This window comes from Hemiscyllium ocellatum, chromosome 2 (assembly GCF_020745735.1).
Source record: "Hemiscyllium ocellatum isolate sHemOce1 chromosome 2, sHemOce1.pat.X.cur, whole genome shotgun sequence".
Lineage (NCBI taxonomy): Eukaryota > Metazoa > Chordata > Chondrichthyes > Orectolobiformes > Hemiscylliidae > Hemiscyllium > Hemiscyllium ocellatum.
In genome coordinates, this window is record NC_083402.1 from 57756262 (window position 1) to 57771118 (window position 14857).

General features: G+C 40.9%; 1 protein-coding gene and 1 long non-coding RNA gene across 2 annotated transcripts in view; one reads left to right on the forward strand and one right to left on the reverse strand.

Moving 5' to 3' along the window:
- Positions 1-819: 819 nt before the first annotated feature.
- On the reverse strand, positions 820-11031 carry LOC132823268 (uncharacterized). The gene is made up of 3 exons (XR_009645524.1): positions 10914-11031; positions 5206-5425; positions 820-897 (listed from the first exon to the last, which is right to left on the reverse strand). It is a non-coding gene; the product is annotated as an uncharacterized LOC132823268 (long non-coding RNA).
- Positions 11032-12237: 1206 nt separating this feature from the next.
- The window catches only part of erap2 (endoplasmic reticulum aminopeptidase 2), a 77996-nt gene continuing 75376 nt past the window's right edge, over positions 12238-14857 (forward strand). Inside the window, exon 1 of the mRNA XM_060836928.1 lies at positions 12238-12318. The gene's annotated coding sequence lies outside the window, so the exon portion shown is untranslated. The remainder of the gene's footprint in view (positions 12319-14857) is intronic.

Consider the following 14857-nt stretch of genomic DNA (forward strand, 5'->3'; position numbering starts at 1 on the left):
TTAACAGAACATTATAAAGCGAAGTTTAGCAAAGTCAGAGAAAAAGCAGATAGCCAAAAGCTTGCTCGGTTTTAAAGACTGCCTTAAAACGATAAAAGAAAAGTAGGGAGTATTAGAGAAAAAACTACAGAGCATAGAGCCTAAACTGCTGAAGACATAGCCACTTATGGTGAATGTAAAGTTGGAGATGGTCAAGAGCTGATCAGAGGTGCACAGTTATCTCTGTGAGGTTTGTGAGTTAGACACTAGAGAGATAAATAGATGCAAGGTCTTACAGGGATTTGAAAGCAAATATGAGAATTGCAAATACAATTAGGCACATTGCACTACAATTGTGTTGTCTCCTTGTATCAGCGATTCTGTGGAATTGGTTTTGACACTATGACAGGAGAAAAATTTCTATTATTTGTACTGGTAAATTCATTACCATGATGCCATTAACTAGAAGTAGTACTGATTCAGATTATGTTTAACATCTACTGAAGGTCACGATTGTATGCCAGCAGCATATGAGCAAAGTAGATCGTAACTATATCCATGCTATACTTGTTCAAAGCTTTAATTTACTAGGAATATAAAGAATCTAACTGTAAATTGGCCTCACTAATCTTATGACAGCTATTAGAAATGTTATATGTATGGCTATTGAAAGGTCTTGTCGCGCAGTTGTAGTGTCCATACCTCGGGTCCAGAAACATTGAGTTTGTGTCCCGCTCCAGGTCTTGTCAGCCATGGAGAGTGGATTGAAATCTGGCTAAATAAATTAATTATCAGTACGTACACACATCTGAAGGCAGGTGTAAGAGTGGGAAAACTCCTGGTCAGCCATGCTGCAGAAATCAACGGAAAACCACTTCTGCACTTTGCTCTGATCCGAAGGAAATCCATGGCCCAACCCTCAAACAAGAAAGGGAATAAAAAAACAGCAGCTAAAGTTCAGCTCTAATACCTTTAATCACTTTATCCTCACTTTTAAACTCGTATTGGTTTGTGAGTTTGGAGAGGATTTGTAGCTCAGGTTGTGGATCAGGTTGTAAGTTGGCTCACTGAGCTGGTAATTTGTTCTCAGTCATTTCGTCACCATGCTAGGTAAGATCATCAGTGAGCCTTCAGTGAAGGGCTGGTGTTCTGTCCCATTGCTATTTAACTGTCTTGGTCTGTTGTGGTGAATGATATCACTTCCAGTTCTTTCTCTGGGAGGTTGGCAAATGGGGTCCAAATCGATATGTTTGGTAATGGAGTTCCAGTTTGAATGCCAGGCCTCTAAGAATTCCAGTTTGTGCCTTTGTTTAGCTTGACCCAGGATGGATGTACAGAAAAGCCACACACGCTGACCAGATACTCAACTACAGGAGCAAACACCCTAACACCCATAAATGGAGCTTCATCAGGATATTATTTAAATGAGTCATAACAGACTGCAGCACCCAGGAATTATGAGAAGCTGAGGAAAAACACCTATACAACATATTCAGGAACAATGGGTACCCAATAAGCGCAGTCTGCCGATTCCTACACAAAAGATCTAAACAAGAAGAAAAAACAGAGAGTCATTGGGGACATTTAAATGATTGTTAGACATGCACATGGATAGCAGTGAGTTGAGGGGTGCATAGGTTAAGTTTCTATATTTTACATTAGGATTAAACCTTGGCACAACATTACTCTGCCATTGGTGTAAAGATTCACAGTTCCTTATACTTTTCACAGATATCAGCACTGATTCTCTAAGTGGACTCATTCCAGTTACTAAGGAAAGCTTTCACCCTTTATTGGCTGAGATGTTTCACTTCTATCCCCTCCAAAATTATTGCGTTTGTCACTCAATAGAATTAGTCAGTCTCTCGCCATACATTAAAGACATCTCGGAGATGATGACCAGACTACTCTGGCTCCCAGGTAAAAACAATGACTGCAGATGCTGGAAACCAGATTCTGGATCAGTGCTGCTGGAAGAGCACAGCAGTTCAGGCAGCATCCAAAGTGCAGCGAAATAGGTATCATGTTAGCTCACAAACCTACCACCACACTGAAACAACTCCTGACGAATTTGAAGGACCTCATACCAACAAACAGCAGAATGAACGTCATATACAAATATACCCTGCAAGGACTGCAACAAACATTATACTGGACAGACAGGCAAGAAACTAGCCACCAGGATACATGAGCACCAACCAGCCACCAAAAGACATGATCAACTATCACTGGTATCCATACACACAGACGAAGAGGGACACCATTCAACTGGGACAATACATCCACCCCGCATCAGGCTAAACAAAGACACACACAAATTCCCAGAAACCTGGCATTCAAACTGGAAGTCCATCAACAAACATGTAGATTTGGACCCCATTTACTAACCTCTCAGAAAACAAACCGGAAATGATATCACCCACCACAACAGACCACGACAGACAAATTGTAAGTGGGACAGAATACCATCGCTTCACCGGAGGCTCACTGATGATGTTACCTAGCATGGCATCAAAACTTTTGAGAACAAATCTACCAGCTCAGTGAGCAAATTTATAATCTTATTGGTTAATAACAGATTAAAGTATTTTTTATATTAATTAGTAATTCATTGTATGAGTAATATCATACAATCTTCAAAGGGCTAATAAAGTTATGTTAGTACACAAATTTCTGCTTCACACTATCCTTGATAACTCCAATCAGAGATTACCTGCTTCAGTCAGCAGACTACTGCAGTCACTGTTGTGGTAAGTATAGCTTGTTTAGCTATAAATATACATTAGACAAAAAAACTAAATACTAGGCTTTTATAAACATTAAACTGAGTCCAGTGTGAAAGTGAAGCCAAAGTTATGATTTATTTGGTAGCTTTTAATAAGTATTTCTTGCATGTTTATCAGTCACATGTTTTTTACATTTTTAATTTAAGTAACTAATGTAATCATTCTGCTCTATTGATTTTTTTTGTGTGTAGGTGTTGCAAAGGCATCCACTGTTAACATAAGAATCTCACAACTTACTCAGTTGTGTTGTTAAATGTAAATTACTTAATACTGAAAACAAACTCTGCTTGGTCTTGTTGTGTCTGACACATTGCTGTGCAATTACCAGAGTGTGAGAAACTGCAAGAGGATGACGAGACATTCAGTAAGAGTGAATATGTGAAAAAGTAATTAAATCTGAGAGTAAAATGGTGGGTTACTGAGAGAGGGAGAGAGTCTGCACATGAGAGTGAGTCAGTGTGAGTTCGCTTCCCGTGGGAATGGCCTCAACCGGGACCATGGGTTTATGTCACAGTACAGGTGACCCCATTGCACTGTACACACACAAAGACACTCCTACACACACACACACACACACACACACACACTTACACATGCACACACATACACATATAAGTTTGTGGGGTGAACTTGTACTCACAGAGTTACATTTTACTTTGCTAAAAAACTGCACGAATCCATGTAAGATTCTGTAAGTTCATTTTTTTAAGACTAGAATCAGTATAAACATTGTAGCACAGATAGTACCACACAGGGGGGCTCACACCTTCAATACATTAGCTGGGCTGACAGATACCAATTGTTAAAGTTCACTTGAGAATGTAACTTTTAAAAAGGAGTTTTGCGATTTACATATGAAAGAACTGAAACTAACATGGTCATTCTAACAGGTGCGAGACTTAACAAACAATCCAGGTCTTTTTCAAAATATAATTTCAGTTACATCACACTGTAAACTTTTGCTATAAATTCTGTGTCTTACAATCTTATACTCCACAACCACCTGATGAAGGAGCAGCGCTCCAAAAGCTAGTGCTTCCAATTAAACCTGTTGGACTATAACCTGGTGTTGTGTGATTTTTAACTTTGTTTTGACAGAAGCCTGGATTTTCACCACATTCAGCATGCTGAAAATCATGGGCAAGACTGCAAATCAATTTCCTAGCCAAGGCCCTTCCATTATTGTGGGATAGGAAATGGTGAGATGTACATGTCATACATGTTTCATGTGGGCAGTGCAATTTAAATCAGCAGCTATCTTCATCCAATTCGGGAGCTAGAAATATAAAAACTGAAGCAAAGTGGACATGATAAGATCAGGTGTGAACTTTGTGTTTCTTTGGATAGCCAAGTACAGGTCGTTCTGCTATAACGTGCATTTCGATAGCGCAAATTGGCTATAATGCGATTGATGAATTGTGAACGTTGTTTGGATAACACAAACTTTCTACTGAATGGGTATAGCAATTTTCTATTAGAGATCTTCTACAGCATAATTTTCGATAGTGGTTTACCATAATGCAATTTTCTACAGTGTGTTGTCGAGGAAAACAATTGTCGTGTTAGAATGACCAGTACTCAGTTCCAGAGCTTTATGCACCCTTACATATTTAACACTGAATTTGATTTCACTGTACCAGAACTAGCACAGACTAATTTCCAATTGTCTTGCCTTTACCCAAGTGAATAGGAGGGAGTGGATGTTAGACACAACAAGACAATATTTTTGCCCCAACTGAAACGTGCATTCAGGTGCCAAGAAGAACATTGTAATCAAGATAGATAATTGGCATGGCACCATCACATTCACAATCAATGGAAGTCAGTCAACATGAGCAACTGGAGGGCAGACTGAGGACAGAAGGAGGAGGCAGTGCATTCACACCCAGACAGGAGGAAGAAATAGATGACAAGTAGTACAATGCATGGGATGGGTGTTTAGAATCCCTTGATATCTACAACTGCCTCAATGACTTCCCAAGCCTTGGGTTGGCCTTCACATGGACTTTATCAGATCAGTCGTAGGTCTGCATCAGCTATCTGTTCTGGCAATTACTCTGCCAATAGTGTAAATTCCTGTTAAAGATTCAATTTCTTACACTTTTCACGTATATCAGCACTGATTCTCTAAGTGGACTCATTCCAGTTACTAAGAAAGGTTTTCACCCTTTATTGGCTGAGATGTTGCACTTCTATCCCCTCCAAAATGATCGTGTTTGTCACTCAATAGGATTAGTCAGTCTCTCCTGCTCAGATATCATGTGGTTAAGCCCCACAACAAAGTTAAGCCCATGACAGTGATTGTCTGCTCTATTCACCTTCATAGGATTTTCACTGTACCAGGGAACTCCACCAGATGTCCATACATCTGTTATTAATTGGACACAAAAAGTGACTGTTGAGGTTCCAGAATATTGCAACATTTTCATGATTCTCCTACCTACTTGGTGGCCCTCCTCCAGCCCTGAATCCAGGAATTCTCATGCTCTCCTGCTGCTGTAGTTTATATCCAGACCTTCTTCGTTGTGGCAGTTGGTTTCCAATGATCAGCAGGGTTCAGGAGTATTAGCATATCCTCAACTAACCTTAAATGGTCTTGATCATGAAAATATGTGGCAGTTAGGTTCATGTTTTCCTCCATGACTCTTCCATGTGAGATGCTGTCAATAAAAATGTACAGTGAACCGGGTGAGAAGATTTCAGATTAAAATGCTGTCAGTCATTTGTTCCCTCAGTTGCTCAAAGCCTAGTGTGCTCAGACACATGGACCTCTGGATCTGGAAGCCACTGCTTGCACATGGATTTCAGAGCCCATGCAGTAACAGGAAATTTTAGAAGGAATTTAGCTTATATGCACTAACAGTTTTCAGCATATCATTCAATAAATTCTGATAATGGTGGGATGGAAAGGATAGGTCTCCTCATGTGCCATGTATTGTTGCAGCTGTCACTACAAGGCTGCATATTGATCCATGACCACTGACAGCCTAACCAGTTTTGTCTTAGTCACAGTGTTATGCCATAGCAGTGAGGGACCTGGCCAAGCACTAGTGCATCCTGCCAGATAGGTGCAAAAGAGGACAATGGGTGAGATAACAGGGTTAGCACTGTTCACTTTTTATCCACTAACCCTTGGCAGCTAATTTCATTATCACATGTACCAGTAATGGTTGTATAGAGTAGTGCTATGTCCATGGATGTGTCTTGAGAACACACTGCGTTCTTTTGATGCTTCAGTGAGATATACATTGAATAAGCTGTGGCAATAACAATTTTCCCATTGGGACAGCTAATGGTAGGTCATCTATTCCAGGGTTAGCTAACAGTTGATTCACTTGATAAGTTAATGATGTCTCCTTCAATGCACAGGAAGCTTACCACAGAAGACCAAATTTTCAAATGTGACTTTCTGAAGGCCTGCTTTTACATACGCTAAATCAGGTATTCCCAAACTGTGCCAGGGCCACTTCAGACTCCTCAATAATTCCATGCTTGGCAATCCTGAGTCCAAATGTATCACCCCTTCTCACCTGACATTTTTAAAAATTATGTTTGTGGAGCCAGGGATTGTCCAAAATCTGTGTGCCCAATACATGGATGAAAACTTAAGCCACTATCTAACACGTGGTTTAAATTTTGTAACATGTTCAAATATCTAACTTGCCATCTCACTCGCTTGTAGTCATGGCTGAAGTGATAGAAGTTAAGTTCAGTTCTTATGGATGGGTAGTACTACCTTACCAAATATTATATAAGACTGGACTGTGGCTAAAACATGAAATTGTTATCTCAAGATGTTAATGCATTGAGACAACATGAGTGCTGTGAGACCAGTATAAAATCAATGTCATTTACTCTATTCTGTTCTATCACTTGTAATTTCTCAACTATATTTTCATGATTCATTGCAAATATGCCTTCTCTCAGTTGTACCTCAATTGAGGATTTGATATTTACTCATAGAGATGTACAGCATGGAACAGACCTTTCAGTTCAATTCATCCATACCAACCAGATATCTGAGATGTTGTAGAAAATCTCAGGCATCACACCTTGAGCATTAACATACTTTATTACATGGCCATGCGGAAAACGTCCTGCCTCACACACACAGAGTGAGAGAGAGAGACAGGCATAGTCTGAAGTAAGACAAAATGTTACAAGGTTATATAGTATTCTAGGCAGGGACTGACCATTAGTTGCAAAAATCATGGGGTCAGGTGAAGTCATGGTCAACCCCTCTTATTGCTACAGATGGCTTCCAATTAAACAGGCTTGAATGTTAGCACATACCAGATAGTTTACACTAGGCTCTGCAGGAGGGCTCCTAAAGAAGGGCTCATGCCCGAAACATCGACTCTCCTGCTCCTTGGATGCTGCCTGACCTGCTGTGCTTTTCCAGCAACACATTTTCAGCTCTGATCTCCAGCATCTGCAGTCCTCACTTTCTCCTAGAAGATGTTAACCTATTGCGAATCCTCTTGCAAGGATGCCTTCCTTGAAGAAGCTCTCTTCCTCCCTCTACAGACACTTTCCTCATTCCTGAAGAAGGGTTCATGCCCAAAACATCGACTCTCCTGCTCCTTGGATGCTGCCTGACCTGCTGCGCTTTTCCAGCAACACATTTTCAGCTCTGATCTTCAGCTCTGCAGTCCTCACTTTCTCCAAGAGGCACAATGAGCCATATATCATTACGAAAGCAAAACTAGTCTAGGATCTGGGGGGGGGGGGGGGGGGGGGGGTGGGGGGAAGCAAGGACTAGCAGACAGTTGCAAGGTTATTTTGGAAAAGTAGTTATAGCAGCACTTCTTCAAAACAGCATATCAGCAACCTATGCTTTAACTGGAGGGACCATTTATGACACAAAATGGCTGCCAGGCAGAGTGTGTCAAATTTTCTTCCACACGAGATAAATCTACTTGCATTTGCCAGCATTTGACCCATATCGCTCTAAACCCTTCCTATTCAAATACAAATCTAGATGCCTTTCAAATGTTGTAATTATAGCAGCTTCCACCATTTCCTCTGGCAACTCATTCCATACATGAACCACCCTCTGCATGAAAAAGTTGCCCCTTAGATCACTTTTAAATCTTTCCCCTCTCACCTTAAAACTATGCCCTCTAGTTTTGGACTTCCCACTCCAGGGAAAAGACCTTGGCTATTTACTCTATCCATGCCCCTCATGATTTTATAAACCTCTATAAGGTCATCCCTCAGCCTCCAACTCTCCAGGGAAAATAACACTTCACAGAAGTTGTACTGATGATGTCACCCAACATGGTAGCAAAACATCTGCACGATGTTGCTCGGCAAGCTAACCAACTACGTTATCCACAACCCGAGCTATAGATTTGCACAAAAACCTTTAAAATTTAAGCAACATTTTTCATGACTTCAAGATGACCTTTTACAATCAATTTTAAGTACTTTTGGAAGTGTAATCACTGATAGCATCTGCAAATAAAAGTCGATTTGTACAAAATTCCCACAAACAGGAAATTAGATAAATGATCATTTAAATGTTAATTTTTTTCTCAGTGTTTCAGGTAATGTGTTTGAAAGGCTACTCATACTAATGTAAAAGAAACTTACAGCAGAGGTAGTGATCATTTTATCAGGATAAGCCAGCTAATATACAACATACAATGCATTTCTTTGAATACGCTGGAATCACTGTTCTTCAAGTAAGGATTTCTGTTTCTTTTACCTATGTGAAAAAGCAGACAGCTTTCTGGTTCCATGGTACATATGTAGATGTTAGGCCAGATGATCCAAATGCTTTGCCAAAGAGCTGTCTTAAAGATGGATATCAAGGTAAAGAAGCAGTGAGGTGTCAGGATAGCATTCAGAGACTGTGGCTTACACAATAAAAGGAGTCATCCATGATAGAGCAATTAAAATCAGGGATACAGTGGAAAAAAATGGCCAGGATTAGGGAAGCACAGAAAAATTGTGGGGTTGGAGTAGATTGCAGAGATACTGATGGGAGAGGCTATCAAAAAGATGTTTGAAAACAAGCCAGAAAAAATGTTTTAAAGTCATGACATTGCTTGACCAGGAATAATGTCGGCGGGAGGGGGGGGGGGGGGGGGGGGCTGCGGGGAGGGCAAAGGCCAGATAGTTACAATTTTGGAAGTGCAGATGTATGTAAATTGGGGATAGATTATTTTTCAGGAACATGTATGGGTGGTAGTGTTTTGGAGCATGTAAGGGGGATGTAGATGCAAAGCGAGACAAGGAAGTGATTAGAAAGGCCCTTATCTGTCAGTCATTGATAGACTGGGTCTAACAAGGCAAGATCAATAGGTGATCAAGAAGTTCAGTGGGGTTGTTTACAGGAGAAATTTCAAAAGGATAAGGCAGCGGTGAGAAGTAATTAGTGTAATAGTTATTAACACCTTAAGTGTATCAGAGACATCAAATCACATGGAGCTAGAACCTACAGGAAGAAAGTTCTAATGGAGTCTTGCTGAACCATGTAAATAGTGCAGATGCTCAAATTGTAATGCATCTGATATATTTAAAATGATAGATAGAATGGGGGATATGCTGGGCCATAATGTTGCAGGGTGTATTGTAGTATGATTCCACTGTTTCTGCTGGTCCACAGTGCCTTGTAGATGTTCAGTATTGAGTTTGCTCTACATACTTGAAGTTTATCCCATTTAACACAGTGACGGGACAGAAGGTGGTGGTGGAGGGTTGTTTTTCAGACTGGAGGCCTGTGAACAGTGGAGTGCCACAAGGATCGGTGCTGGGTCCACTACTTTTTGTCATTTACATAAATGATTTTGATGTGAGCATAAATGGTATAGTCAATAAGTTTGCAGATGACACCAAAATTGGAGGTGTAGTGGACAGCAAAGAAGGTCACCTCAGATTATAACGGGATCTTGATCAGATGGGCCAGTGGGCTTATGGAGTTTAATTTGGGCAAATGAGGGTGCTGCATTTTGGGAAAGCAAATCTTAGTAGGACTTATACACTTAATGGTAAGGTCCAAGTGAGCTTTGCTGAACTAAGAGACCTTGGAGTGCAGGTTCATAGCTCCTTGAAAGTGGAGTCGCAGGTAGTTACGATAGTGAAAAAGGAGTTTGGTATGCTGTCCTTTGTTGCGGCCGCACAGGGCATTGGTTAGGCGACTTCTGGAATATTGCATGCAAGTCGTCTCCTTCCTCTCGTAAGGATGTTGTGAAACTTAAAAGGCTTCAGAAAAGATTTACAAGGATGTTGCCAGACTTGGAAGATTTGAATTATGGGGAGAGGTTGAATAGGCTAGGGCTATTTTCCCTCGAGCGTCGGAGGCTGAGGGGTGACCTTATAGAGGTTTGTAAAATCACGGCAGGCATGGACAGCATAAATATACAAAGTCTTTTCCCTGGAGTGGGGGGGAGTCCAGAATTAGAGGGCATAGGTTTCGGGTGAGTGGGGAAAGATATAAGAGAGATCTAAGGGGCAACCTTTTCATGCAGAGGGTGGTACGTGTATGGAATGAGCTGCCTGAGGAAGTGGTGAAGGCTAGTACAATTGCAACATTTAAAAGGCATCTGGATGGGTATATGAATAAGAAGGGTTTAGAGGGATACGTGCCGGGTGGGACTAGATTTGGGTTGGGATAGCTGGTCGGCATGAATGTGTTGGACCGAAGGGTCTGTTTCCGTGCTGTACATCTCTATGACTGTATGACCAAGTTCAAATAGAATTAGCGATAATGTTTTAGATAATGTTTCAGTTTTTAACTTTTATTTATTAAATTAACACCTCAAATTCATTAAATAGACCACTGTATTTAGATTAATATTCATTTAATTTGCATTAACATGGTTTCCAGTTCTCATCTGTCAAAAACATGAGTTCAATTTTTATAGTTAGATGCAATGACTTCACAGAAGGTAGTGCTCAGGTCCTGAATCGGTGCTTACCCACAAGTTTCTGACAAACAGGCAAATGTGAGTAACATTTAAAAATACTCCTTTCCAATCATTTAACCGAATAAACAATTTCCACATTAAGATAAAAGCACTGAATAAAGGTCTTTTCAGTCCTGTGGTAGCATCCCTCCCTCCGACAGGAAAGCCCGGGTTCAGGTCCTATCTGCTCTTGAGGTGTGCAATAACACCCCTTAAACTGTTGACGACAAAATACCTTAAATTCAGCAAGGACTGAGTCCTATGATTTCCCTTTCTTCGCTGGATTAAAAGAGGCCATCTTCCATTGATACCAGACTGCTGAACTGGCAAAAAATTGGTCACTTGAGGGGCTCAACAAAATGAAAAATTTTGTCAAAAGTGAATAAGATCTCCTTCAGTGCAGTGCTGGCGTCCCTATCTGGAGGCTTGCGTTCAAGTCTTACCTGTTCCAAAGGTGTGTTGTAACATCTGAGCAGGATGATTACAAAATATTTTTAAAAAGCAGTGAATGTAACCGGTTGTCGAAGAACCAATAATGTGACTTGTGGAAACAAACCTCACATGGCAAATCCGAGTACTCAGCTTTTATGTTGTTTCGTAAAAGTAAAGTGAAATAAAGGTCTGGTTCAGACTAATCCCATTCTGGGTAAGCCAGAGGTTTTGTTTTAATTCAAATGTATTATTTATTTCACTCCGTCGAATCCAGAGTCCGCCCCAGTCTCTGTGGAGGTCACCGTGTCCCTGATGATTTTTTTTTAATTTCAAAAATATACTTTATTCATAAAATTATTTGGATCTGAATGATATCCTCCGGGAGGAAGTTGAGCATAGCTCTGCTCTCCTCGGAGGTGAGGCTGGAAAGGCGCTGAACACCGCCATTGCGGTGCCTCCTGACTCCTCCTTTCCCCAGCCGCCGCTGTTCTCCAGTGGGAATGTAAAGCGTATCTGTCCCAACCCTTCTACCAAATCCCTGTGCTCAGTGCGATTTTATGTATCACCCTTAGTCAGGTCGGTATAAAAGCTTGAGACAAGCGATTTGCGCATTAAAAAGGGAAATCGAAGACATTATCTTCTAGTTTCGCGGGGGCTGATGAAGATAATAAATACGACCACATCTGCAGTAAAACCTTGCTTCCTGATGAAGGAGCGTCGCTCCGAAAGCTAGTGTGCTTCCAATTAAAACTGTTGGACTATAACGTGTGGAGTTGTGTGATTTTTAACTTTGTACACCCCAGTCTAACACCAGTATCTCCAAATCATGCCTTGCCCTTTATTATGTTTGCCTGAGCGGAGCTGGGTTTCCCTCTACTGGAGATAGCGACAATTTGCTGCTATCCCGGCGCTGGGAGACCACTCATGTTCGGAACATAATTCATTCACAACTCGCCAGTCTCTCATCTTCAACTCAATAAATAGTTATTTAAATTTGCCCAGGTGTTTGAAAATTATGAATAGTTTGTGAGCAAACCAAATAAAAACCCTACAGAGACAACTTCATGTATATCCGGGTGATCGGGTCCCGCAGCCGAAAGTGAAAATAAAAGTATTCACATCTCGCTGGGGAAAGCGAAATGGCGGGCCTCTGAGAATGATGATTTAACCTGAGCCCCGAGTTTATGGCAAAAGGAATTACAATAGAAGTAAGAATTAGTGTTGTACAGAATGGAACGTTTGAACCTTCATAATTGCAGTACAAGTTATGTTCTCGGTGCCTTTGGACGCAGGACTGTTATTTTTGTCAAATAAGCATCAATGCGACTGCAGGTCTTCATGTACTTTTTGAATTATTCACAGGCCGGTGGCTCCTGTTATTAGCGAATCAGTAATCGTTAACTGGTTCAAAATAATCGCGAATAAAAGGCAGCTTGTTGTTTTGCAGATGAGTCATTTATCCGTAATTGGATTAAGATGAGACCTGTTTCTTCACTACTTTGAAAGTTTGAAAATTAACTAAGCTGTAAATACTTGTGTATTTCATTTTTGTGTAAGATTAATGATACAGAGAACAGTGGCTACGATCAATTATGGTATTTGCTGTAGAGGTTTGATTTATGGTTAAATATTTTTCTATTCATTCGTGGAACATGGATGACACTGGCTTTGCTAGCATTTACTGCCTAACCCTAATACCCCTTGAGAAGGTTTATAAACATAGGAGCAGAATTAGGGCATTCAGCCCAGCGGGTCTGCGCTGCCATTCGATCGTGGCTAATGTGCTCCTCACCCCTATTTTCCTGCCTTCTCTTCATATCCCTTCAACCCATTACCAATTACAAATCGGTCTAACACCTCCTTAAATTAACTCACTGTCCCAACATCCACCGCACTTTGGGGTAGTGAATTCCATACATTCACAAAACTTTGGGAGAAGTAGTTTCTCTCAGCTCTGTTTTAAATTTGCTAACCCTTATCCTAAGACTATGACCTCTCATCCTAGAATGTTCCACAAGAGGAAACATCTGCTCCATATCTATTTTAACCACCCCTCTTATCATCTTGAATACCTCCATTTGATCTCCCCTTATTCTTCTAAATTCCGGAAATTATAGGCCTAAACTGTTCAATCTGTCATTATATGACAAACCTCTCATCTCTAGGATCAATCTAGTGAACCTCCTCTGAACTGCCTCCAATGCCACCTCATCTTTCCTCAAATAAGGGGACCAAGTCTGTGTACAATACCCCAGGTGCAGTCTCACCAATATTTGTAACAATACTTCTTTACCTTTATATTTTATTTCCCTCACTATAAAAACCAGCATTCCATTCACTTTCTTTATTATCTGCTGTACCTGCATGCTAGTTTTCTGTGACTCATGAACAGGTGTAGTTGCTGGAGGACTTAAGTCAAGACCACCATATCTTGCAGTACAAATGGACCTATTGAGCAGAATCTTCTGCTGTCTCTAGCACCAAGCTTGGAGGTGAGAATGTGGCATATCTGAATCCTGTTGCTTTAAAGTCACCACCAGACTTATGTTTTGAGCTGGAAAGGGCATGATTGACATTCCTGCCTCACTGCCATTTGTGAACCACAAGTGAGCAATTAATCCCACCAACAGTAGGATTGACCCAGCTGCAAGTGGCCTGTGACCATGCGGAACAAATTAGACCGTGTGGGATGTTTGTCAGCTTTGGAGTGTGTCCTTCAATCAAAGACAATCGTGCCTTATCTAGGGATTGTACATCAGAATGGAGGAGGGGAGTTTCACAGCCAGCCCCCTGCCCTTGTTGTTGATCCTCCTATACCACTCTTGTCACAACCTGCATCCCATAAAGCCTTACCCATGCCATTGTTTACCAGAAACCTGAATCTTCAGCAATCCTGGGACACCAGGGTTTGTCTTACGGCAATAGCCACATCTCCTCAATGGTGTGGCCTCATGCAAGCTGTCACCCTCTGATCTGTGGGCCCTCAATGCCTCAGGATGCTGATTCCAGGAGAATACTCTCCAGTAGCCTCACCACTGCCTGATTGGCCTATCATTTAGTGGTCCTTTCTAGAAAGGTTAAAAATCACACAACACCAGGTTATAGTCCAACAGGTTTAATTGGAAGCACACTAGCTTTCGGAGCACCACTCCTTCATCAGGCGGTTGGAGGACACAATTTGCTATAAATTTTGCTATAAATTCTGTGTATTACAATTATGTCTTCCACAACCACCTGATGAAAGAGCGATGCTCTGAAAGCTAGTGTGCTTCCAATTAAATCTGTTGGATTATAACCTGGTGTTGTGATTTTTTAACTTTGTACACCCCAACACTGGCATCTCCAAGTAATTTCTAGAAAGGGGCATCGTGGGTCGGTCTCAGATTTTCCAGCCAACAGGAAAGACCCCTGACTACACAACAGTATTTTGATCATTGTTTCTGACTGAATTCCTGCTTCACGGAAGTTCTGGATGTTAAAGTAATTTTACTGCTAAATTTAGATAACTAAGTTGTGATAAAGTCTACAATACTGTCTACTTAGCATTCCATAATGTATTTGATAAATTTCCAAATTAGTAGTTTTCTTAGCAATTAGAACCTACACCTGTAATTGGTGGGAATTGAACCTGTTACGGACACAACACTGTTCCAGAAAAGCCCCCAGTACAGTACTTTTTTCATCAAGCTGTTTAAGTCTATTATGACACACCTTTATGACCATCACGTTCTGAGGTGGGATTTGAAT